The sequence below is a fragment of the Lissotriton vulgaris genome, chromosome 8 (assembly GCF_964263255.1).
Source record: "Lissotriton vulgaris chromosome 8, aLisVul1.2, whole genome shotgun sequence".
NCBI lineage: Eukaryota > Metazoa > Chordata > Amphibia > Caudata > Salamandridae > Lissotriton > Lissotriton vulgaris.
The window spans coordinates 1,545,729,854-1,545,757,560 of NC_141696.1; the positions used below are offsets into that span (position 1 = coordinate 1,545,729,854).

The 27,707-nt window shown below is 46.0% G+C and overlaps 1 protein-coding gene across 1 annotated transcript in view; it reads right to left on the reverse strand.

The window, feature by feature from the left end:
• The window catches only part of LOC147700331 (uncharacterized), a 69,672-nt gene that overhangs the window by 22,387 nt on the left and 19,578 nt on the right, over positions 1 to 27,707 (reverse strand). The gene's annotated exons all lie outside the window — the stretch shown is intronic.

The following is a 27,707-nucleotide window of genomic DNA, read 5'->3' on the forward strand; positions in this document are numbered from 1 at the left end:
TAGACAAGCAGTGAGAAACCGTTATCTGCTTCCACTCATCCCGGTCCTCTTGGATCAAGTACGGGAGGCCAAAATTTACACCCGGTTGGACCTCAGAGGAGCCTACCATCTGGTGAGGATCCGAGAGGGGGATGAGTGGAAGACGGCCTTTAAAACTAGGTACGGGCTTTTAGAGTACTTGGTCATGCCGTTCGGGCTGTGTAATGCCCCGGCGGCTTTCCAGTACTTCTTAAATGACGTACTAAAGGAATTTATAGACCAGTTTGTCATAGTTTACACTGATGACATTCTGGTCTATTCGGTTTCCATACCAGAACACGCCAGTCATGTCATCCTGGTTCTGAAAAGACGTCTGGAGAACTGCCTTTTCTGTAAACTCAGTAAGTGTGAGTTTGGGGTGTCCGAGGTGAAGTTTTTGGGGGTTATTTCAAGTCCCCAGGGGTTTTGTATGGCAGACAGGAAAGTGGAGGCAGTACAACAGTGGCCCGTCCCTAGGAGTGTGAAAGAGGTGCAGTGTTTCCTAGGTTTCTCCAACTATTACAGGAGGTTCATATCACAATTCTCCTTGGTAGCATCCCCGATCACCAGACTATTGAGGAAAGAAGTACCTTTCGAGTGGACCTCCGAAGCCGGGGAGGCTTTTGAACTATTGAAGAAGTCCTTTAGTACTGCCCCCATCTTAAGACATCCACAGATGGATGTTCCGTTCGTGGTGGAGGCGGATGCCTCGGATACAGCGGTGGGGGCGATACTCTCCCAGAGAGACAGGAACCGGCCAATTACATCCGGTGGCGTTTTTGTCCAAAAAGCTAACCTCCGCCGAACTGAACTACACAGTAGCAGAGAAGGAGCTGTTTGCAATCAAGAAGGCCTTCATGGAGTGGAGACACTACTTGTGGGGAGCGCAACATACCATCACGGTGTATGCGGATCATTGGAACTTGGTTTTCATGAAGACTGCCCGTCTCAACGCCAGATGAGATGGATGTTGTTTTTTGCGGGGTATGACTTTGTTATCACGTTCCGACCAGGGTCCGATAACCGAAAGGCTGACTCCCTTTCAAGACAATTGGAAGGTGCAGTATCATCTCAAGAGAATCCACAGGCCATCATCTCCCCAGAGAAAGTACTCTGTGCAATTACAGCAGAACACTTCATGAATCAAGTGGCTAGTCAACGGAGTCCGGCACGGTGGCAGATATGGGCAGGTCAAGATGCGAATCGGACACTGAAACACGGTTTGCCCCTGTACAAGGGGAAACTGTACTTACCTACTCATTCCCTTAGGGTGCAAGCCCTTAACTGGTGCCACAATGTGGTGATGGCTGGACATCCAGGTAATAAGAAAACACTACACCTGGTACAGCGTCATTTCTGGTGGAAGGGACTGTCTAAGGAAGTTGAAAGTTGGGTACAACAATGTGACATGTGTACGGGCAAAAGGTGAGCAGAGTAAGATGAGGGGGAAGCACCTACCATTGCCGACGCCTGCCCATCCATGGCATACCATCAGCGTGGATTTCATTGTGGGTCTACCGAACGACCAGGGATGTAATGCCATACTGGTGGTTGTTGAAAGCCTCACAAAAATGGGACATTTTATTCCTTATCGAAACCTTCCTACAGCCAGTCAGACTGCACAGCTGTTGTTAACACATGTGGTACACCTTCATGGAATCCCGTGAGTTATCATTTCGGATCGAGGACCCCAGTTTGTAGCTCGTGTTTGGCACATGTGGTGCAAAGCACTGCAGACAGAAGATGCCTTATCCACCAGTTTTCATCCGCAATCGGATGGACAAACCGAAAGGTTGAACCAGACACTCAAAAAATATCTGCAGAGTTATTCTAAGGAGGCAGCACAATCTTGGGTTTCCATGTTGTGGTTGGCTGAGTTGTCATATAACATGTGGCACAGTTCTATCAAGGAAACGTTGTTCAAAGCCAACACCGGGTTCCATGCTAATACTCTGCCTGTGGTGATTCCCAGTGAAGTACAGAATCAGCCTACAGTAGCTGCTCATGTGAAGTCACTTCTCAGAATCCATAAGCTTATCCGGAAGTCTCTGGATCAGTCTACGGTCTTCTACAAGAAATGGGCCGACATACATCGACAGGATGGGCCGGAATATCGAGTAGGCGATAGGGTCTGGCTTTCTCCTCGGAATATACGATTCCGTTATCGTAGTATTTTCCATCCTCGCTTTATTGGACCCTATACCATCATTCGTAGGATCGATCCGGTGGCCTACAAGCTTAAGTTGCCTGCTAACTTGCGGATCCATTCCGTATTCCATTGCAGCTTGTTGAAACCTGCTGGGGAGGCGCGGATCAAGGCAGCGCTTCCGATAATGAGAGATGGTCAGTTGGAATATGAAGTTCGCAGCATCCTGGATTCCAAATATCGACAGGGACGTCTGTGGTTCTTGATCTCCTGGAAGGGGTACCACTCGGAGGACGATTCTTGGGAACCTAGTTCCGCTGTCCATGCTCCTAAGGAGGTCAGGAAGTTCTTTTTGCGGAATCCGGGGAAGCCTGGCGCTAGGAGGCACTTGTGAGGAGGGCATACTGGCAGGGCTCGACGTGTGCCTACCTGAATGCAGCATGGTACTACATCTCCCAGAAGTCCATCTGTCGGGGAGGAGCGGTAGGAGCCATATAATCACGGGAGAGACCCGGTGCAGTGCACATGATTTTGTCTTTCCTAGGAGTAGTTATGGCCGATGCCTTGCTCCTGCGTTGAACTGGTAGAACTATCTTTGGCATTCCCTGAAGTAACCCGCGGCTGCGGTGTTATGTGTTGCTAGATCAGCGTCCGTGAGGAGACTTCAGTTTGCATTGGTAGTGAAAGTGTATGCGTTTCGGATCAGGAAACGCTGGATTTCCCCCTCCTGAATCGGTTTAGTATTATCTAGTTTGCCGGACCAGGAGACGCTGGATTTGCACCCTCCGGTGACCGGAGACTTGTGGTTCGGATATGGTACTTTACGGGAGACTCTGGATTTGCCCTCTCTCGGTTTGTACCGGTATCCGTTTGTACTAGTGCACAGGTTTGGTTCGGGAGACGCAGGATTTCACCCTCCTGAGCCCGATTTGTAGTTATTTGTTTTGTCCGGATTGGGAGACACTGGATTGGCCTCTCCCGTGACTGGAAACATCCGTTCTGCTAGTTTGGGAGATCGTCAGAAGAATTGCCGACCGGAGTGGTATTACAGAGTAACTATCTGGTAACTTTGGAGGCTGAGTGGAGCGCTAGCGCCATATTCTGGTAAGAGAGGCTTGTTCCTACAGTTACTCTCTCCCAGCTTCATTTCCTTTGATGGTGTCATTTGGTTCATACAGAACGGGTTAGTTCAGACACTGATGATTGTCCTTTTGTTAAGTTTACAGACTTACGAACTATTTTTTGCTTTTCTTTTTGTACTCAACTGCATATAGTATCTGGAAGGGATTCCCTGGGTGATAGATTCTTTTATGAGTTCAAGGGGTGAGAACGCATGGTATGTATGTTTAGTAAGCAGGTGTTTCCTATAGGAAAGTATCAAGTAGGGTGTCAGTATAACCAAGGGCTCTTGTCTTTTCAGGGATCCCGTCCCGTACCACGAGAGAGATCATCTCATTTTATCTATCCAAAGGAAGGGGGTTTCCGCCTGAGAAGTATCTGAGAAGTTTTATACAAGCTCAGCAGATATCAGCCTTCCTGGCTCTTTTGACCTACAGGAAGAGATTATAACACTTGTATAGATACGTAGCATATTTGTCTTTACCTTGTCACAAACATTTTATTTCTTACACCGTTTAAATTAGTACCTCATGTTGATACTACTGCTCTATAAATATCTGAGCATAGCAACAAATTTGGGGTCTAGAGAACTTTGGTCTGACAACTGGGTAGTTGTGTTGAATATATCATTATTGTGTATATAAAATAGTTTTTTTACAATCCATAACATCTGAATCCTCTTTGGGGATTCTAACCCCGATCCGGAGTGGTAAATAGAACATACCGCTTTAAGAAATAGAATCCTGACGTGAAGACGTAGGTTCACGCCGTGCACGTGATCGGGACGGCGGGCAATTGAAATACGCGACCCTGGCTGGTGGCTTACACTTCCGGGCTGACGACAACCCAGAGTGTAGGTACCGGGCGGGGAGTCGCGTGTGCTCAAGTAAGTAACAATGTTACCACCTATACGGCCGAGCGGTTTCATGTTACTTTAACGAAGGGGGGATGCTATCTGGATGTTAACATTGTTTTCTTTCTCTGGCTAGAACTGACACCGTGTGAAGGTTTCCCACGTCGTCAGAACCCAAGGAGAAAGTTTTTCCCTCTAGCTATGTGAGTTCGTCTATTTATGTGCTCACAATGATTCTATACCCTCTATTAAGAGACGCCCTTATTTAACTTTGTAGGGATGGCCTGACTGTTTCAAAGACTTAATGCCCTTGCTACAACGGTTCTTATTTTTTTATGGTTTTACGGAAGGCAGCATAATGATGTGATCCGTATGGAATTACCCTATGACACTTTGCCTTTGTTAACATAACGTTGTTGGAATTAAGCAATATTGGTCTCTTACTCCTATTTTGGAGACTATTTGTGATAACCAAATAAAGGGGGAGACCTATTGCTCCATTTCAGTCAAATTGGAGACTTTGTCAATGGCATTAAATACATTACAATGACTTATATATACTAATTGACAATGAGTACAACATGGGACTATAGAATAACTGACAATTATTTGAAAATTAACTATATGTCTACATGTGTCAGTATATGTCATTGTGTTTTGTCTTTTTTCCTCCCATTTCCACAGTTTTTTTTGCTCCTGTGAAACTCAGTGAGCTGCCACGGGCAACAACAGTGAGTTATATTCTATATCCGGCGCACACCACCAGAGGACCATCTTTCTTATCATATCTAGGTCCTGACGAATGCTGAGCGAAATTTCATATCTAGCAGCAGAAACATGTTGACCATCTATTTTTATTAAGGACAGAGGTTTCCTAATATAGAACCTAGATTGTCCGCTCACACTGTTTTTAATCCAATACGGGTTGACCTTTATTAAAAGTTTTTGTATAAGTTTCAACCTAGTATTTTTTAACTTGGCACTCACAGTTATCTTCACAATTTAGTTAGAGCACTGTCCCACTCAACACCATCCTGCTCCGCTGTAATTCAGGCGTTGTAGCACGCTGGGGAGGCACTCGGCCACCCCAGCGGGGACCCAATGATGAAGCATGTCACCAACTAGTGGTGAGTGAGGGTCCTTTTATAAAGAGAAAGGCTTGTCCTTCCCTTTTTTATAAACACATAGGGGCATAGGTTGCCTCTAGTGGTTGTTTCCTTCCTTGGATTCACCTTTGTTTTTTGGGGGGTATCATTAACTAAATAAAAACTAAAATAATTTTGTTTCTTTTCTCTTTTTCACGGAGTCACTCTTTAGTTGTTTAGGAAGTATTTATTGTTAGACAAGAGAGAGACCAATATTAATGTGTGGTTCTTGTTTCCACAGGCATCCCTTTCACCGCAGTTCCTGCCCTGGCCTTTTTTCCCTCACCTGCTTACTACCGCACTCTGTAAGCAGTTCGCCATCAGAGTGCGGAGAAAGCTGGAGGTGGAAACCTAGAAGCATCACCCGGATCCCGAGGAGCCGTTGGACCGTGACAATCTCTGGCAGCACAGACTGTTGATGGAACAAGGATTCAAGGAAAAGAAACTTGCTCGGATCAATCTCTCAATAACAGGTACTAATAAATAATTAATAATAACTAAGAGAAAACTAACATGCACATGACATTTACATACTGGAAAAAGGGCTTTACGCATATTCGAATAACAAAGAATAATTTGCTACGTAACTGAAATTCCACTAACCGGAAAATGCCTAGATCTTGAGGCAGCGCGTGCTTGGCATATGCTTGCCTGAACTTCAAAAGACGCCGTTGCTGCTAATGCTTTTGCTTAAAGAAGGAGAATTTAACAAGGAATAGAGTAGAAGTGGGTGGTGAACAGTGACAATCACATATCTAAGAAATTAACATATGTTTATGTTTCTTTTATTAATGGTGTAGGTTTGGGCCTATTGTGCTAAGCTAATGAAAAAGATGGCGGTGAAGATGTACGTCCTAGCTTTAGGACAACCCCGCGCCGCACGGCCACCAGCTGCTGCGTGTGCCCCCCTTCCTTGTGCCTCGCTGCCCGACTGCCGGCTCGTGACCACGCCCCCTCCTTCGAGCGGCGTGGTCCGTGTTCAGCGCTCCTCTCCCTGTGCCCCCGGGGCACTGTGCAGACTCGTATTAGTGCTCATTTGTGCTTATAATTGTTTTTCCGCCGTATTGCCTGTTGACCTGTATTTGTGTTCATTGTTGTTGTTTCCACCGTATTGACTGTCTTTTTCCCACCTGTTGCCGCCCTCCCCGCTCCCCGCTTCCCGCCACCACCGCTGACCCCGCCCCTTTTTTTCTTCTGTTCCCTCCCCGCTCCCGCCTCCCAGCTGCTCCGCCCACCCGCGCACTTCGCCTTATATGGCGACCGTGCAGCGGTCACGCGCAGCGGGCACGCCGATTGTGCCGAAGGCGCGCCAAAGGTAAGCCCGTCTACGCCCGTCCGCGCCTGGACCGCGCCCAGTGCCAGGACCCCTGGCCCACGAAGACCCCGACCGACCCGCCTGACGTACACCGCCGCCACCCTCTTCGCACTCAACACCGGCCGACTCCCAGGATGCCACCAAGCCACACCACGACGCACCCACGGACCCTTCAGCTGCCACGCCTGCAAGTTCACATGCATCCGGACCTGCCTCGCACCAGCACCCGCCAAGTCGAAAACCAGCGGCACCCACCTCAAGTGCATCCTGCTCAACACCCGCTCCGTCCACAGACACGCCATCGAACTCTGGAACCTCCTAGACGCCACAGCCCCTGACGTTGCCTTCCTCACGGAGACCTGGATGAACGCCTCTTCAGCTCCCGACATCGCCATCGCCATCCCAGAGGGCTACAAGATCACCCGGAGGGATCGCACCGCCAACCAGATGGGAGGAGGCATCGCCATCGTCCACAGGAACACCATCCGTCTCACGACCAGCACCGACAACACCCTGACCACCGCCGAACACCTGCATTTCCAGATCCACACCGACCCGAACACCACCCTCAGAGGCACCCTGATCTACCGACCCCCGGGACCACGCATACAATTCAGCGAGGACATCGCCGACTTAGTCAGCCCGCATGCCCTCCCCTCCGCTGACTACATCCTCTTGGGGGACCTCAACTTCCACCTGGAGAACAACAACGACCGCAACACCAGCACCCTGCTCGACAACCTCGCCAATCTTGGACTCAAGCAGCTGGTGTCCACCCCCACCCACCTCGCCGGACACACACTCGACGCAGTCTTCTCATCCAGCACAGACATCGACTTCAGCCACGCCACAGAGCTTCAATGGACGGACCACAGCTGCGTCCACTTCACCTTCAAAAGAACGACGACCCACCACCACCAGCAACAGGCTGCCCGCAGAAGCTGGAACAAGATCACAGCAGACCAGCTCGCCACCTCCTTGAGCCAGCAGCCTCCTGCCAGCTCAGCGAACCCCAACCAGGCCGCCGACAACCTCACGAAGTGGATCAGCAACTGCGCGGACGAGCTCGCCCCGCTGAGGACCCCGCCCAGCAGACCCGGCAGCAAGAAAGCCCCATGGTTCACCGACGAACTCAAGAGCTCCAAGAAGAACTGCCGAGCCCTCGAGAAAGTCTGGAGAAGGGAACCTACACCAGACAACAGGACCACCTTCAAGCTGGCCACCCGGAAGCACCACCAGCTGATCCGCGCCGCCAAGAAAACTGCATTCAAGGACCGGCTGGACAACAACGCACACAACTGCAAAGAACTCTTCAACATCGTGAAAGAGCTATCCAACCCCAGCGCAGGAAACAACGACATCACCCCATCGCAAGACCTCTGCAACTCCCTCGCCTCATACTTCCACAACAAGATCGCGGACATACACAACAGCTTCAACAACCAACCAACGCACACCACGACCGAACAACCACCCCCCACCACCACCCTCCACGCCTGGACCCCGATCAGCACCGAAGACACCATCCGCACGATGAACTCCATCCACTCCGGATCGCCGACCGACCCCTGCCCACACCACGTCTTCAACAAGGCCGACGCTGTCATCGCACCCCACCTACGAGACATCATCAACACATCCTTCGACACCGCCACCTTCCCTGAGAGCTGGAAGCACGCCGAACTCAGCGCTCTACTCAAGAAACCCACAGCCGACCCCACCGAACTCAAGAATTACCGCCCCATCTCGCTCCTCCCGTTTCCAGCCAAAGTCATCGAAAAGACCGTCAACAAGCAGATGGCCGCCTTCCTCGAGACGAATGGATCCCTCGACCCCTCACAGTCTGGCTTCCGAGCCAACCACAGCACCGAGACCGCCCTCATCGCCGCCACCGATGACATCCGAGCCCTGATGGACAACGGAGAAACAGCGGTCCTCATCCTCCTAGACCTCTCCGCGGCATTCGACACTGTCTGCCACCGCACCCTAGTACAGCGCCTCAGCAACATCGGAATCCAGGACAAGGCGCTGGAATGGATCATCTCCTTCCTCGACGGAAGAACACAGAGAGTCCGCCTACCACCGTACAAGTCAGAGGCCACCGAAGTCATCTGCGGCGTCCCTCAAGGATCCTCGCTGAGCCCCACCCTCTTCAACGTCTACATGAGCCTCCTCGCGGCCATCGCACGCCAACACAACCTCAGCATAATCTCCTACGCCGACGACACCCAGCTGATCCTCTCCCTGACCAACGACCCCGCCGCCGCCAGAGCCAACCTGCACGAAGGGATGAAAGAGGTAGCCGAGTGGATGACGACCAGCCGCCTGAAACTGAACTCAGACAAGACGGAAGTCCTCATCCTGGGCTCTTCACCCTCCGCCTGGGACGACTCCTGGTGGCCTCCCGCCCTGGGCACCGCACCCAAACCGACAGACCATGCACGCAACCTGGGCTTCATCCTGGACTCCTCCCTCTCCATGACCAGGCAAGTCAACAACGTCTCCTCGGCGTGCTTCAACATCCTACGCATGCTACGGAAGATCTTCTGGTGGATCCCCACCGAGACCAGGAAGACCGTCACCCAGGCCCTCTTCACTAGCCGACTGGACTACGGCAACGCCCTCTACGCCGGTACCACGGCCAAGCTCCAGAAGAGACTCCAGCGGATCCAGAACGCCTCAGCCAGACTCATCCTCGACATCCCACGAACCAGCCACATCTCCGGACATCTGAGAGACCTACACTGGCTCCCCGTCAACAAAAGAATCACCTTCCGCCTCCTCACCCACGCACACAAAGCCCTACACGACCAAGGCCCGAGCTACCTCAACAGCCGAATCAACTTCTACGCTCCCAAACGCCACCTCCGATCAGCCAACCACGCCCTCGCCGCCGTCCCCCGCATCCGAAGAGCGACTACAGGAGGAAGGTCCTTCTCCTACCTGGCCGCCAAGACCTGGAACTCCCTCCCGACCGACCTGCGCCTGACCCAAGACCACCTCTCCTTCAGGAAGAAGCTGAAGACCTGGCTGTTCGAGCGGTAGCGGCACCCCCCCACCCCCAGCGCCTTGAGACCCTACGGGTATGTAGTGCGCTCTATAAATGTCTTTGATTGATTGATTGATTACGTCAGTTGGGACATGCGCAGTGAGATAAAATTGTAACCCGCTGGCCGGACCGCTGACAGGCTGCCAAGAGCCAAGGACAAGTTGTTCCTGAAACATGTTCAACAACTGTACAGTCCTATTGAAAAAATTGTTTGAATTGATACATCAAACGCATGGGAAAATACGAAGGCAGATTAATAAATGAGCTAAAGGGGAGGGTTTTGCTAAACAAAGAATTAGCTGAGAAATTAAACATGACAGCATGGGGTGATGACAACTCCCTTGCCCCTGCCCAATCACAGTCCATGATTCATTGATATTTGCAACTTTTGAGGGTGGGACATGCAGAATTAAAGAGTATAACTAGAGTGATTTAAGTGAAGAAAGTGGATGACGTCGATGCTGAGTGAGGTGTGGGCGGGAGCTGCTGCTGGAAAGAAGAGAACAGACTGGGAAGATTAATTCCTGAAAGACAGCCTATTTAGATTGAAGATTTGCGGAAGAATATCGAGGAGGGAGAGATTGTAAGAGAGGGATAAGCTCTGGTGCTTCGGGGTTCTAGAGAAGTATAGTAAGTATTATCCTATCCTGCTCCTGTTCTATAGCCTGTGTCACCTGATTCTTAAGTCAGGAGACCCCCACCAGTCCTTTGACCAGAGGGTTGTGTTTCCCCGCTTCACCATTTGGTAAATATTATTCTGTCTTACATTTGCAAATGTATGATTTTTCATGTCTTTTGTCTCATCATCTATCACTCCTAATGCATTTATTTGTTGAATGAGTCTATGCATTGAATGCACTTTGATAAATGAATTATTCTCTCCCATGAAAGTTGATGGAGTTTGCATCGTGAATCTGTACTAACAAGCATTCATTTTCACGGCGTTATTAGATAAACTTCATTGAATCTTACCCAGAGTCTGTGATTATTTTATTGAGAGATACAAGATAAAATAATACATTTGTTAATCTCACCATCAACTACTCGACTTATGGTCCATTGACCAAAGGAAGAGTGTTGATATGTGAAGGTTAGCTAGGCATTGGCTAATCCAGATCAAAGTGTAAATAAAACTTGACCCCCCGTGAAACGGTCAGGAAACTTGAATGTGTAAAGGGGCCCATCTTGAAGGAATTTGCTGACTGTGAAAGGTTCATCCTGTCCTTTCACTGGATCACTGTTACTATGTTGCTGATGTCCCTTTCATGATGTGTGATCTCTGACAACTCACAATGCTAGTGTTACTAGTCTCTCTTTCATGGTGATTGATCTCTGGCAGCGTTGAATGCTAGTGTTACTGGTGTCCCTTTAACTATGTTTGATCTCTGGCAGCTCAGAATATTACAGTGGTACTGGTCTCCTTTTCACGATGGGTGGTTTCTTACCTCTCTGAAATATAAAATGCCCCCAAAACAACAATAACAAGGCTGTGTTGGTTGGTTATTAGAAAATGGGCTGCTGTTCATACCCCGACCTTCTGAAGGCTGGCCCTAGGTTTCGTACATGGAAGAGACACAGCCTACCATCAACCAGGTGCTAGGATTCGAAATGGGGGACTGATTTCGGAAGCCTTTACTATTGAGAGAGGCACAAGACAGGGATGCACACTGCTGCCGCTCTTGTTTGCCCTGTGGATGGAGCCACTCGCAATCAGGCTATGACAGCACATGAATCCGTGAGGTACACATGTAGATGGCCGTACACTTGTCGTCTCATTATATGCAGATGACATGCTGTTGTATGTTCGACACCCAGAAGAGGCAATCCAGGTGCTCTGGGGCATATTAACCTTTTTTGGAGGGTCATCGGACCTACACGTGAATTGCCAAAAAATTGTTGTTTTCCCACTAGCAGCACTAGTGTTGGAGGAGTCATCAAACCCTCCGGAAGTTGGATTTCAATGGGAGAGCACCGATTTTTGATACTTTGGTATACATGTAACACACAAACCGGAAGAGCAATACAACTTGAATGCAGGGAAAGTCATAGATGGCCTCAAAGAGTCAGTGAAATTCTGGAATAGACTCCCTCTCAGCTACTGGCAGGGTAGCGATGGCAAGGATGGTGATGCGCCAGAGATGCTAATATGTGCTCCAAACTTTGTTCTGTACAATGCCAAAAGCCTCTTGATCTCCTTGATATGGGCTGGAGGGCGCAGCTGAGTCAAATTACAGGTCCTTAAGCTTGATACAGGATCAGGAAGCCTTGGTCTCCCATATTTTAGGCTATATTATTTGGTGGGACTTTTACAATACACAGCACAGTGGTGTGCTGAGGGACGGAACACAGAGAAAGACCTGCTGGTGGATTGGAATACCAGCATGACACTCCCAAGCTATCTCATAATGGGTTCACACACTCCTAAAGACTGTCCCACATAGTCCTGCAAGTGGTACAGCATGGGAACAGGCAGTCACACTGATTATCCGGAGGGCCCCATATGCCACAGCACTCTCCCTGCAATGGCTTCAGGCATTTTCCCCTATTCAAACAGTAATGGATATCACACTTTGGTATGAAAAGGGCTTCTTCTTGGCCACCAAAAACTCATACCCACCCTAAACCCTAAAATGACCCTTCCCATCCTAAAACCTATACTCACCTTAGTCCTTAACAATAACCTTGCCACCCAAAATACCATACCCACCCAAAACCCTACAAATTCCCTTGCAACACAAAAGCACATTCTCACCCCCAACCTTAAAATTACCCATGCCACTAAAAAACCCATACCCAAGCTAAACCCCAACAATTTTGTTGCCACCCAAAAACCCATACCCACCCTAAAATTATCCTTACAACCTAAAAACCCATATTGTCCCTAAACCCTAAAATTACCCTTACTACTCAAAAACCCATAAAGGCCCTAAGACCTAAAATTACACTTACCACCCAAAAACCCATACCCACCCTAAACCCCAAAGATGTCCACCCTAAACCCTTCTTTTTTTAAAGACATACCTATATACTTACCTTAAACGGAAATTTAAAACGCAACACATACCCACCCTAAGCCCCAAAAATATCCACCATAAGAAATACTTTCGTTAATATATATGAATATTACCTACTGGCAGTTGCCAGTAGGTTGTTACAGTTAGGACCTGGTGTCCATAGGAAAAGCATTTTTGACTTGGCTATAACTTTACCGTAGTTTGACCAATCTACACGAAAATGTGCCACAAAAGTGTCACTTTGGGTACTTTCGTTATTGAAAGTTTGAGGGTGATCCGTGCAGTGGGGACCGAGAGATTGGGAAACGAAATAAGGTTACGTTTGTAATGTTAATTCCCGTCGGAACCTTACACACACCTACAGCCCGAACCGCTGAACTGACTTAGACCAAATTTGGCAGGGAGGTAGCTGTTGGTTCAAGGAAGTGCCTTTGCTTAATATGGTGTAAATCCGTTCCGACGTTTTTGAGAAATTTAAATTGATCATGATATCTCTGGCCATGGTTATTTCTCAGTGGTTTCGCGATGATTCGTGGTTACCTGTGCCAACCGGAAATGTCTGATTGGCTGGGAGCAACCTGAATAGAAAGTTACGACTGCCATTGTATCTATTGGAACGGTTCCCAGGACTGAAATTCTTTGTGAAAGCAGACATAAGGGGCCAGGGTGGAGATACTCTGACCCCATGGGTGAGAAATGGAGGTGTTAGTGACACAAGTTCTGTGTCCAAAATGTATTTTTTTTATCACGTGCGAAATTCGCAACAACGCTGCGACCGCCATTGCGGCCCCAATGTACCATTGCGGTGACATTGCGACTATCAACGTTGTTGCGAATATTGGTGAAAATAAAATATTTATATATATATATATATATATATATATATATATATATATATATATATATATATATATCTCAGGTAAGTATTGTTCTCAGATATGATTTTGATACATTTTTATAGAGTTATTTATATAGCGAGTTATCTACTGTGATGAATTAATTACAAAGTTATAATTTTTGAATGTGGTAGTAGCTATTGAATTCCTACTTTTGCTTCCTGCTTTTGCGACGTGTCTGGGGGATCGCAATTATCAATGTCATCGTGATTTCCGGCCTCACAGCAAACACTAAAAATATGTTTTACAGATGGTTGTTCTAGAAATATACAAAAAAAACATGAGTTTCAAGTGTAAAGTAGTAAACCCCCCTGTAAAATACTGTGTTGTGTGCATATATGTGTTTCACTTTATGGAAAAGGCATGATCATCGCGGTGAACGACGTCATCGCATCGCCCTGAATAACTGTGATCACGAAAAAAAGTCTCAAAGGTGGTTTATAAACTGTGCTCTTGCGAATATAAAAATTTAAAGAAAAAAAATGCTTATTAACCCACCGAGGAAAATATAAGCTTATAAAGAATACCTCTTATAGAGCGAATTTAAGATAGAAAATGCAATTTAAAAACCTTAAAAATTCCCAAAAAATCATTGATTACATGGACGTTATATTTGGGAAATGGAATTTGAAAAACCTTAGAAATTTACTGGAAAAAACAAAAGGTTACAGGAGTGTTATAGTTAATAAATAGAAATAAAAAAACCTTAGAAATTCTGTGAAAAAAAAACAATGGTTACAGGGACTTTATAGTTAGGCTGACATTTCACTCGTACAAAGCCAGAGAAATTCAGCAGTTATACTTAGCTGAGCTAACTATAACTCATGCTCCGGCAATGCACTCACATATTACATCACTCAGACATGGTCAGTGACATCAATGAATTTCTCTGGGTTTGTACGAGTGAAATGTCAGCCTAACTATAAAGTCCCTCGAGAATATATATATATATATATATATATCTATATATAACCTACTGGCGGTCGCCAGTAGGTAGTTATAGTTAGGATTATTTTGTATAGGGAATCCGCAACATTCTATTGGGAATAACTTTGGCGCCGGTTGAGGAATCTGCCTGAAATTTTCCTCAAATTTGCCTCGCTCCGCTCCTTCCCTGAAAGTTTGGGGGGGGGGATTTGTCAAGCGGGGGCCGAGATAAAAGGGGGTCCCAAAATGTGTTTTCCCCATGTTAATTTCCATAGGGCGGTTGGACTCACTTTTAGCCCGAACGGCTGAATGGATTTCCACCAAACTTGGCAAAATTGTAGGTTCTGGTAGCCCGATGTGCCTTTGCTATGTCTCAAGATATGTGCTCCAGTGGATTTTGAGTAATTTAGGTTCAAAAATATATATATATCTATAAGCGCGCCCCGGTACGCGCACCGGGGCGAGCACCAGCGCGCTACGCGAGTTCGCGAGCGGAAAGCTGATTGGATCTCGGGTGTCTGTCAACATTCCAAACAGTCCAGAGCGGCCGCCATCTTGTCGGTAGGATCGAGACACAAGAGGTGGCAAAAACAAAGGGTGAAATGACCAAAAGGGGGCAGATTAGACCATCCTTGACCCCCTAGGTTTGATGTGGGGGCCATAAAAGGGCCCAGCGGGGCACAAAAAAAATATATATATATTTTTTTCGATTTGCGTGGGGGGAGCGCCCGGTACACGCACCGGGGAGCGTACCATGGGGAAAAAAGAATGACAGATTTTTTTTTTAAAGTAGCATTTTTTTATAAATTGGAGGTAGTTCTAAAAAGGAACTGTTTTTTAAAATTCTTTTTGTTGTTTTATTTTATTGTTTTTTGGAACATTTTTTACTTTTTTTGGCTTTTATGAACAATTTTATATTTTTTTTGTTACAAACAAACAAAAAACAGGGAATTGTAAACGGATCAACTGGAGCAAAAAAAATCAGGAAAAATTAAGGTTTTTTTTGGGCACTTGTGGTTGTCACCAGCACGGTTGATGAGTTTAATGCTTTGCTCACCATAGCTAATTGTCCGACCACAAAAGATGCAAACTATTTTGAATTGTCCAAACTGGGTTTGGATGTTTTTGACCATCTCCCTTGTCTCTGGACCCGATGGAGTGGGTTGCTTACTTTGGGAGGTGCTGGGAGAAGATTGGGGAGGGTTTCTGGTCAGTTCTCTGACCTCTGCCGCAGCATAGTTGTTCGGGTGTCGGCGTTGCATGTGGTGAATCATGGTGTTGTTGCCAAAAGAATATTTTTTGGCAGGGTTCCCCCTGGAAAGAACAGTGCCACAGATCATACAAGTGACCTTTGGTGCATTAACTTTTTTGAGGCCCATAGGGATTTTGAAAAACTCCCAGACTATGTGCTCCTTTGGCTTGTAGGTGGTAGTATCATCAGGCAGGTACTGCCTCTCCTCCTCCTCCTCCTCCTCCTCCTCCTCTTCCTCCTCTTCTCCACCACTGTGGTGTTGTGGTGGTCCTTGTGGTGGTGGTGGTGTTGGTGGCCGAGATGCCCCTGCTGCTGCTGCTACTGTAGCATTTTTCAGAACAAAAAGGTACTAATAGGTCTCCAAACAGGTCTTCCTCAGTCAAAGGACAAAGTGAGAATAAGGAAAAAAGGTGGGAGCTTTCATCATTTGGAAAACAAAACTGCTCTGAACCAATGAACCAATGAAAAGTGTTATTTTCAGGTCATATGACCCGACGCGCTTACGCTGCGCGCCCCGGGGCGCGCCCGGGGGCGCTTACGTAGCGATCGTATGCGCTCAAGCATTTAAAAAACCTATGAAATTCACTGAAAAAAAACATAGGTTTCACACCAGTTATAGTTAGGAATTAGCATTTAAACATGCACACATGCAAATAAACTATTGAATACATTTATTTGCATATACAGCTATACACACACTACCACCTTACTTCTAAGGAAACTTACACATACTTACTCTCTTAAACAATCACTTATAGAAAACATACTTATTTAAAGAAGAACTCTTTCAATCTCTCACTCTCACATATACTCACTTATATACATCAATACTCACATATACTAGATTAAAACATATGTAGTTACTGATAAAGACACTAGTGAGAGTCATTCACTCACTAACTCACACATATACACACTCATCCACCCATACAGTCCTGCACATATGCTGTCTTCAAAACACATACAGTGAGTTAGTCATTGATGCATCTATGTGCTAAGTAACACCCCCACCAAACCATACAGACACTCATACTGATACTAAAAAAAACATCTAATAACCCATATACACACACATGTAGCTACTCACCAACCCATGCAGCCACTTACACACAAAGTGAAACACTGATACAAACATTTAAACAATACTCGCTAATACATGTATTCACTAAGATACACTTAATAAGCCAGTTAACCAATCACATTTTTTAAAAAAACATCCATTTACACACTTATTTAAACATTTATTCTTCCATCAACCTTTACAAATACATATATAAAACATATTTATTTTTCAGAAAGACACACATTCACTGGATGGTGTCATCAGTGATGTCATGAGTGATGTCACTGACCATGTCATGAGTGATGTAATATGTGACGTCATCAGCAGTGCATTGCAGGCGCGCAAGTTATAGTGAGTCCAACTAACTATAACGTGGGAATTTTAATGGTTTTATGTCAGTAAAATTTCCAGCTAACTATAACTGGTGTGAAACCTAGGTTTTTTTTCTGTGAATATATTATATATTATCCACAACAAAACTGCAACTCAGGAACCACAATTCCAGGTCAATAATCACAGCACCGGCACTCTTATTGATGTAAACGTATGTTTATTCACACACAGCAGCAATTAATATCCCAACGCGTTTCAGAGTTCAAGCACTCCTTGTTCACGGGTTAGGCGTGAACGTGCAATCTGCTTCCATTTGGATATTTGGGGTTCGCTACCCCGCTGGCCACTCCTCACGTAAAGAGACTTGAGCAGAAGCGATGGTGTTTGCTGGATTAAATTGGAATGCTCCGGACCGCCTTTGATGTAGCAGTAAATGATTTATCGCTATAACAGTGACTATGGCACATTAGGATAGACAAGGACGGGAAACCCAAACGATGCATGCTGGACCTTTGAGGCTAGAGTTGGAGGACACCCTCATCGAGAACCGGTACCGGAAGGTAAACACGTCCCGTTTTAAACTGTGGTCTGCAAGTCATTAGAAATCTACAAAGGCTGTGAGTGACCAAGCGCACTCTCTCGGAGGAGATTGGTGCGCGCTACGTTGAAAAGTAAATACCTCCAAGACAGTGTAGAATTGTGCATGTGGAGGATTCAATCGAGTCATAGGGTATAATGGTAGTAAATAGAGATACCAGGAGATAAGAGGTGGTGGAAAAACTGTTAACTGCAGCTGCCTTGCAAGAAATTGATAAAAAGTTGCTGACAGGAATGAACCCAGCCCGGCAAAAAACAAAAAACAGCTTTGGGACAGCCTGTATCAAGCTAAAAAAAGAAAAGAGCAGTCTAAATGGTGGGAAGCAGAGGCGCCTCAAAAATACATCGACTGCAATCGTGTCCCTAGAGGAATAAGAATTTTTATAACACCTGTGGTAAATAAAATAATTACCCTGTCGGAATTTCTATACATTAACAAGGATCATGCATATAATGAGAGGCAGAGTCCGTGGTGTCCGATTCATAAGGGCTTTATTCAGTAACTCGAGTTAATGGAGAATCGGGGTCCATCTCCACTAGGGATCAGGAAGGATCGTCATCTGATCTTTATTCACAGAGTTCATTATTTATAGTTAAAACATACATTAACTTGCATGGAGAAGGCGGAGTAAGTGAAAGAGAGAGATAAGAGCACATGGGCGTGAAAGAGGCGTGTAAGAAGGCGTACACGTAGGTGTTCCCTTGATGAGTCATAGGTGTGTCATTGGTGGGTGGATACATGGAGGGGATCGGCATGGTCAGCTGGAACCTTTACCCTACTTGTGTGCGTAACTTGGTCATGACGTGTAATTGACGTGTAACTGGGGGAAGCTGGGGGGAGCTGACTTTCGTGCTAGTAGAGAAGTCTTGGATGTCAGGACGACCTGCACTTCTGGTATTATCTGATATCTTGAGTTCGGAGGATGTATTATCTGACTTAAAGGTCGCTCGAGCAAAGGCTGCTCATCACTAAATACTAGTGTGTGCATATATTTCTTCGTGCATTGCGTGGGGCCATGGGCCTTCTATGGATGCGAGTTCTGTAAATCACTTGAATGGAGACAGAAAGGCTAGGCCCTATCTTCTGCAGGCGGAATATGTTTACCCTTTTCATTAGGCAGGAATGTGTTTCTGTAGAGCACAGCAGATAACTGTAGGCAAAATACTGTCTTGGCAGGCCAGGCTGGGCACCTCTCGGCTGAGCAGGAAGTATGTGAGAGGTCAGGGATACATAGCTAGACTGCAGCTTTCAGAGTGTCAGGAGGCTTGGAGCCTTGGAGCCTGAATTCGGGTCCTGGCTCGGTTGTGCCACAAAACGGGTGCATCTCGACTTTTTAAACGTGCACCATGTAAATGCAATGGCAACATAGGCCTCAAAGCAGAATTAACGTTTCTTTCATGGAGGACTGGATAACTGACATGCTAACGTTGGACGCAAATGCAGAGGCGTCATTATGGCAGCCATAGAAGGAAAATGCATGGATGTCATGCACATACACTTAAACGTTGGGGTACACGATAGGGGACACATAGGCCATATAAAATTTCATTTTCCTCATTCCCTCCTTGTCCCCTACGTTCCCTTCAAGTCACATCTATTCGCATAAGACCTTGTACATGGTCATACAACATCATTTGTTCTTCTTTTCTTTTCTGGATACGTGGATGGGGAATACAGGCAGTGGCGCACAGGCCGCAAATCGCCGGGCCACATTGCAGACAGAGGCAGCAACTGAACATAATAAGCAGTATTATTCCTAGGAACGTTAATACCGTCCAGCCCCATCCTGATATTACACTCCAGAGCCAACTGGACCAGGTCCATGGATCTTGATGCATCTCATGAGCTATCTTGTGGAGTCTTGTTATTGCTGCATACACGGATGGCGCGTTATTAAGAATAAACACGCAACTACTGGAGCCGATCACTCTACAAGCCCCGCCCCTATCTGCCAGGATGACGTCAAGAACAAGGCGATTCTGAAGAACAAGTCTCATCGCAGACTGCTCCTCTGTCAAGTTCGTCAGAGCAGATGCAGTCTCATTTACTACTGCTTCCAAAGTTCTTGTTAACCTGTGTATAAGTTTACTGTTTTGGACAGGACCTATGAACCAGAAGTATCCTTTAATAAAATCTGTATATTGCTCCCAAGCTGTCTCAGTCTGATCAACAACTGGGGAATCGATCTCCCTCTTGTGTCTAACATGTACGAGTCGTGAATCTCGATGATAATGGGATGGGGCTAGAAAGACGGGTGGCAACAGGAACGCAATATAACACGTCCCACCCCAGTCCAGGGGCAGACGTATATAGGCTGTCTGTCCGCAAATGAAATAGGAATGGCGGGAAGCTTTGAAAGTAGACTTTCCTTTATCATTGAACTCGACTATAGTATTACAATCACTGTGTCCTAAATGCACTGGTCCTTTCTTTCTAACGCATAATTCACATTTAACTGGCAAGACAGTTATGAACGGTGGACCTGTACTTTTCTCGGACTGGACATTTAACATCATAAAGTTAAGGGAAGCATTTCCTTGTTCGTACACTTCATTTTCTAGATTTGTTCCTTTCCTCTGAGGAAAACCATCTTTGTCTGGGTAACATGCCTTATTCATTACTTTATTCAAATCTCCCCAGATCCAATCGCCGTGGGAAACTGTGGATGTTCTGTCTAGTGAGGATATTAAAGCAAACCATGCTCCGCACGAACCATTGTGAGAGAACGGGAAAGGAAAGAGGGGCAGAACTCCCTTCGTTTTCTGGTAAGGTGGGAGTCGGCCACATACCCAGCAATTCGTTACATTGCTGGTCTGATGAGAATGGTGCAACATTCGAATAAAAGTATTGTTGCGCAGTGCTAGTCGATATGACAGTTCATGGGGTGGCAGGTCACTGAATGTGTGCTCTACAGTGTCGTTGAAGGAAGAATGTATATGCGAAGCAATAGGAGGAAAGAAAACATGTAGTGTCAAGCTGATACATATAATCGACATACTTAGAAGAAACATAATAATCAGAGTTATTATACATCTACTGCGTAGAGTCTTGCAGTATTTCTCTCTCTTATCTCTCTGTCTACTATTCTGGTCTACGATCTTATACATGTCAGGAACCTGTCTAACCGATTCACCACAGGGTGGACTTAAACAATTAAACGCTGTCTGACTTACTAGACCGTAATTTTGACCTATACTCCTGTTGCGGAGTTTTTTCTAGAAAAGGGGGCTTTGAGTCACTGGCTTCGAGGCAGTCCTTAGTTTTGATCAGAGTTCCGGTTTGTCCATGGAATTTCTTGATGTGTTGGGCATGGATCCAGCCCTTTCTTCCCTCAACCTTGACGGCAGTCCTCGTGGTAAGCAGTACCAGCTTCGGCGTTCGCCAGCGGGGCTCGAGAGGGCTTGAACGATCAAAATTTCGGACCAGCACCACATCTCCTGGAACGACGGTGTGCTCCTTTACTTGGGTGTTGTCGGGGAAGGCGGCTGCAACCTGTGAACGACAAGAGAGGAGTGCAGACATCAAGGAAGCCAGGTAATCTGTCAGCATATTACTGTCAACATCGGTAATTTTCTTTGGCATAGGTGTACCCCACATATTCGGTGGTCTACCAAAAACCACCTCGTAAGGGGACAGACCTGTTCTGGAATGAGCTACCATACGCATGTAAAAGAGGGCAACCGGCAAGGCTACCATCCAATCCACGCCTTTTTCTGCACAGACTTTCGCTAATTTTGTCTTAAGTGTCTGGTTATGTCTCTCAACGAGTCCAGCTGCCTCTGGATGTCGTACACAATGGAACTTCCACTGGTACCCTAACAGAAGAGATACTTGTTTCATTAATTCAGAGGAGAATGGCTGACCGTTATCTGAGTACACGACACGGGGCAATCCGTAACGTGGAAAGAACTCTCGAACCAACAGCCTGGCAGTTGTTACAGCATTGTAATCTGGGACTGGGTATGCTTCTGTCCATCTAGATAGTGCACATACAACTACTAGGACATATTTGTATCCTCGACATCTGTCCATCTGGATATAATCCATCTGGAGGACTTCAAAAGGGTGGTCAGGAGGATGGAATCCACCTTGTTCCACTGGAATGCCTTTGCCTGGATTGAACTGGCAACAAATCATGCAGGTGCGTACTTTCTGTTTAGCTGCTGCACACAGGTGCTTGTTAAACCAAATATTCTGTAAACTGTCTAGCATAGCCTATTCTCCTAAGTGTGCTGGACTATGTGCTGTGTTTATGATGACTTGAACCATAGAGTCAGGGAGAAACCATGTAGCTTTGCCTTTTGTCATCCAACCCTGGTCAGTCTGGACCCCTCCTTGTTCAGTCCATTTCTTTATTTCGTCTGGAGTGGCATGTGTCTGTATATCGAGTACATCTTGTGAGGGATCCCTGACTGTCATGCTATTCGTCAGTGATGGTACTTCTGTCTTTGTTGTGTCCGTTGGAGTGTCTGTCGGAGTCTGGGCTGTAAGTTTAGCTGTTCGATCTGCCAGGTCGTTACCCTGGGAAATGGTGTCTGTAACTTTTGTGTGTGCTTTGCATTTCATGATGGCTATGGCTGTAGGTAAACGTATTGCTTCTAACAGAGCCTGAATAAGGGGACCATGCTGAATTTTGGCCCCATGAGAGGTCAGAAAACCTCTCTCCTGCCATAACACTCCGAAGTCATGAACGACCAGGAAAGCGTACTGTGAATCTGTATATATGTTTACTTTCAAGTTCTTGGCTCGTATGCAGGCTTGTGTCAGAGCGATGAGCTCTGCTGCTTGTGCTGACAGTGTGTCTATTCTTTGTGTCTCTATGACTTCAGTATCAGTGGTCACGGCATATGCGGCCACTAACTCTCCTGTGCTTGTTCTCATACATGAACCATCCACATATAGTGTCAGGTCAGGGTCTGGAAATGCAATGTCTGTCAGGTCTTGTCTTGGTTTCGTTACTGTATTAATTACTTCCACACAGTCATGTGGTGCAGTGTTCACTGTGCTTGAGGGCAAAAGTGTAGCAGGGTTCAGTATATTGCATTGTCTGATCTCTATGTGTGGCTGAAATAATGTCAGTTCATATCCTGTCAGTCTCGCTATAGTCAAGTGTTGTGTCTGTGTTCTGTTCAAGAGAACCTCAACTGCGTGTGGAACCTGTACTGTCAGAGGATGTCCTAACACTATGGAATCACTCTGTCTTATAGCTAGGGCTGTTGCTGCAACTGACTTCAGGCACGCAGGCAGAGCCTGGGCCACTGGATCTAATGTACTAGAAAAATAAGCACAAGGCTTGTGTTTTCCTGCTTGATCTTGTGGAAGGACAGATAATGCTGTTCCATCCCGTTCAGTGACAAAAAGCGTAAAAGGTTTGCTGTAACAAGGAGTCGCTAAAACTGGTGCTTGACATGGGGCTTTTTTCAATTCTTCAAATGCAAGTGTATGTTCTTGTGTCCAAGGGAGGACAGTCAAAGACGCTGCCTCCTGTGTTGTCAACTGTATGAGTGGTTTAGCTAGATTTGCATACTGGGGAATCCATTGTCTGCAGTAAGAAGTGAGGCCAATGAAGGCCCGTACTTCCTTTTGTGTCTTGGGCTGTGAAAGATTGGCAATTAACTGAATACGGTCTTGTGTCAGCTGTCTACCCCTCTTGGACAGCAAGTGTCCAAGGTATACCACTTGCTGTGCACAGAATTTAAACTTTGAAGGGGACACTTTGTGCCCCTTGTCTGCCAGAAAGTATAAGACTGTCAGTGATGCACGTTCGCAGTCTGGTTCTGTACGTGCTGTGATCAAGATATCGTCTACATATTGGAGCAGTGCGGTGTTGGCAGGCATGTGAATACTGTCTAGTTGTCTTTTCAATGCTTGGCTGTAAATACTAGGACTTTCTGTGAATCCTTGAGGAGCTCTCGTAAATTTAAAGCTGCGTCCATTTAAACAGAATCCGAAGAGGTATTGGCTCTCTGGATGTATTGGGACACTGAAGAAGGCGTTCTTTAGATCAATTACAGTGAAGAACGTCGCCTCGGAATCGATTGCAGTCAGTAATGAAGAAATGTCTGGGACCACTGGGTATTGCGGTATTATACACTTGTTCAGTTCTCGAAGGTCAATCACTAGTCTGTAGACTGGTGGTGCATTAGGGTCTGTTCGTTTGAGAATAGGGATGACAGGTGAATTACATACATTCGAGTCAGTTTCCACTACCACTCCTTGTGCAATGAGTTAGTCTACAATTTTCAGTAATGCTACTACGGCATCAGGTGGTAACTTGTATTGTCGGATTCGTGGCAGTACTACTCCTTGTTTGAGAGTGACACAATATGGTGTAATGTTCATGTAACCTACGTCAGTCGGACCTTGTGCCCATAAATGCTGTGGTACATTCTGGAATCTGGGATCAAAATCTCTCAACACATAATGTCCTTTAAAATCACGTAAAAACAATTGCACTCCTTCCGGAGAACAACAAATAACTGCTCCTAGTTCTTTCAATGTCTTTATACCAAGCACATTTTCTGGACATGACTTAGTAAGTAATAAGTCTGTAGTACGGGACAATGGACCAACTCCTAGGGAAACTGGCTTTGACACTTCGTTAAAAATAGGCTTTCCTGAAAATCCCAGGGAAAGATTCTGTGAGCCTGAGAGGGGTGCCCCTGGAACCTCGTCATGACTGATGGTAGTTCTGCTCGCCGCCGTGTCAATCAGAAATTTTCTGTCTTTTCCCAATACACGACTATGTACATAGGGACCTTCTTGATCTACAGGAACCTCAATAAGGGGCAAGCCAACCACCCTCTCTAGGCTGTTTCATGAGTACTGCTGGAATTCTGGGTAGTCTGACTGTGCGTACTGGTACATTTGTTGCGTGACCTGGCAGCGATTGGTTGTGGTAGAGCTACTGTCTGTTGCGTGTTTTGTGGGGTGCTATTCTGTCTAGGAGGATGCGGTCTTTCTTTTGTCTTGCCTGTAGCTATATTGTGTTTCAGGACAGCACATTCATTCACATAGTGACCTGGTTGCTTGCAATAATTACAGTTCCCTTTAACAGGTGCCGTGCCCTTTTTATTCCCATTAGCTGGTACCGATTGTGCAACTAGCACTCTCATTTTCGTATCTTTCAGGCGTCTCTTTTCACGTTCCTGTTCCTCTCTAATTCTGTTCTGGTGGTATTATAACATTTGTAACATTTGGGAAGGGCTATTTGCTTGCCAGGTACTCTCAACCTTCAGTACTCTATTCTTGATCGGGGGTAAGGAATTCTCTACTAGTTTGCTCACAAAAAGATGTGGATATGATTCACTACTTGGCTTAAGGCCACTATTAATAGAAAAACATTTCTCGAATCTGGAATAAAAATCACTAGTGTCTTCATCTGGTTTCTGTTTACAGGCTGAAATAGCATCCCAATCTTCCTTTTTAGTAATCAATAATCTCAACAGGACCTGTATCAAGAGTTCAGGTAATGCTTTAGCTTGTTCCCCAAGACCAACACCAGGGAGCCGTCCTTTATCCTCTGTTTCCAATTCTGCCCAATTTATCTTTTTCTCTCCCAACTCCCAGTCTTTCTCTTTAAGCTTTTCATAAATACCAGCAGGCAACAGTACTTTCAATAACTTAGTAATGTCAGCGTGCGTGTAATCCCCTATGCGGAGAATGTCTTTTAATTCACGGTGGAACCCCCCTGGGTCTTTATCATGGCATGGCAGCATCTTTTTCATTTCCAGTATTTCCATTTTCGTCAAGGGTGTGTAAACATATACTTGTTGAAGCTAATTGTTTGCATTTTTAACGGGATGAACCTCTCGTAGGGGGGTCTGTCTATGTGGAAACTCTTTCTGTCATGGTGTGGGGCAGGAATCATGCATGTGGTCAGAAAAGTCAAGTACTTATGTCGTTGGTCCAGAATGACATTAATTAATTCGGTACCTAGGCCTATCCATCTATCTAAAAGTGTATCGTCCAGTAATTTATACAAGGGACCGGGATCAGAATATGGACTCTCTTACAACGTGATCAGATGTTGAACCATGTAAATACCAGCTAAGCGCTGTTCATTATGAGGAAGGTTCAAAAAGGTCTGAGCCACTATGTCACCGTTATATATGTTAGAGTTAGACACCCATTGAACGGCTGACCGGGCTAATTCCTGTTCATGTAGAGTGTGGGGTCTATCGCACTCTACTCGTCTTTTCAGTGCGTTCTCAGTAGCTTGGGACAGATTTTCGAGGGAATATCTTTCTTTTATAGGAGGTCCCTTTTTGCGGTAATCGAGGCATATGGGCCTGTCAAATGGTCGTGCCCTGCCTACATAATTTATTTTACCCATTTCCTCTGTTTCAGCATCTTCTGAGGCTGAATCCTCTTTCTCGTCAGACTCTTTCCTGTGTAAGTTTAGAATCTCTTTTCGTATTTTCCTGTACATACATTCTGTCTTCCCCACTGTATCATGTTTACCGGCAGCTATGTTGTCACTCCAATCAGTCATACCTCTAGTTACTCCTTTGCCTGGTTGGTCTTGTTCCCTGATCAGACAGTTAATCAAAAAACGTAAAATTATGTTTTTAACCTCTACCTTTCTTTGTTCCATGCCATCTTCTATACTCTCGGGTCCCTCCCCCGTTCGAATAAAATGATATATTTTATCTAAATATTCCTTCATGTCTGGTAATGTAATCAGATACTCTACAGCGCGTCTTAGTCGTAGTGAGAACACGAGCATGCCACCCACACCTGGTACTGGATCTTATATGCAATGCGAAATCGTTACATTGTGCTTATAGGGTGATGCTGTTGCTTGTGGCGTTCGTTGTAGTCCTAACTCTTGCAGTGTTCGTGTTGCTGGCGGTGTTCGGGGTGTTACTGGTGGCCCCCCTCCCACTGCCCCTTGTCCTAAGTCGTCTTTCACAGTCGGTGGAGGAAGCAGTTGTGTAAGCTGATTCTGTGGTGGGGGCGGAGGGAGAAAAGGATTGTTGACGGGAGGGACAGGAGGAGGAAATACTGCGTTTACATAATCAGGAGCAGGCTTTAGTCGGTATCAGTGGTGGCGGTAAATTACTAGGTACTTCTGAGGGGGTCACTTTAGATAGTCCTTCAGCGAGGACGGGATACATGCCCATGATGAGGGCATTTCTTTCTCGATCTGCTTGTTCTGCCTTGACCCGTTCCCCCTCTTCCTTTAGTTCTTTTTCTCTGGCTTTTTCCCCCGCTTGTCTTGTTCTCTCTGCTTGATGGATTTCTTTCTCTGTCCTCCTATGCGCTTCTTTACGCCATAACTCAATGGCATCTTTCTGGGACTGTCTAGCTTTCTTTTTCCATAGTGCTTCCTCTATTCTCATAATGCATTCAGCATCCCATGTTCCTGAGACAGGCCATCTATACTTTTCTTCCAGATCCTTCGTGTAATCTACCCATAAGTCTAAGAACAGTATGGCATCTAGCCCATGTTTCTGATACATAAAATGGCCAGGAGTGTCTCTAGGCGGGACGGGAACTGATTCTTCAAGTATCCCTTTCCTAGTCCCTATCTGACGTAGTTTCGAAAACAGTGGCATGTTGGAACTAACTTTAACGAAAACACAATATACACAAGAATAGACTGAAAACAACCATTCAAACAACAACACTAAACCATTAAAAACAGATACATCCTAACTAGTACATACGAAAAACATGGTCCTGAAAACTGTTTACTTTATGTACTGCAAAACAGTACAACCATACCGGTCTCATAAAGAGACATGTCTTTACCGTGCCCACTGAAGGGGACACGTCTTTACCGTGTCTGTGTACCCAGACACGTCTTTACCGGGCTCAAATAAATGAACCCGTCTCTATGCGTTCCCAACAACGGTACTCACCGGGAAGCAGAACTTGAAGGCCTCGGAAACTCGATACTGCTACGGCTGCGGCTACTGCTGCTGCTGCGCATGCGCCTCGGAACAGGTGGGCCTCGGGATACCTCGGACCTTGC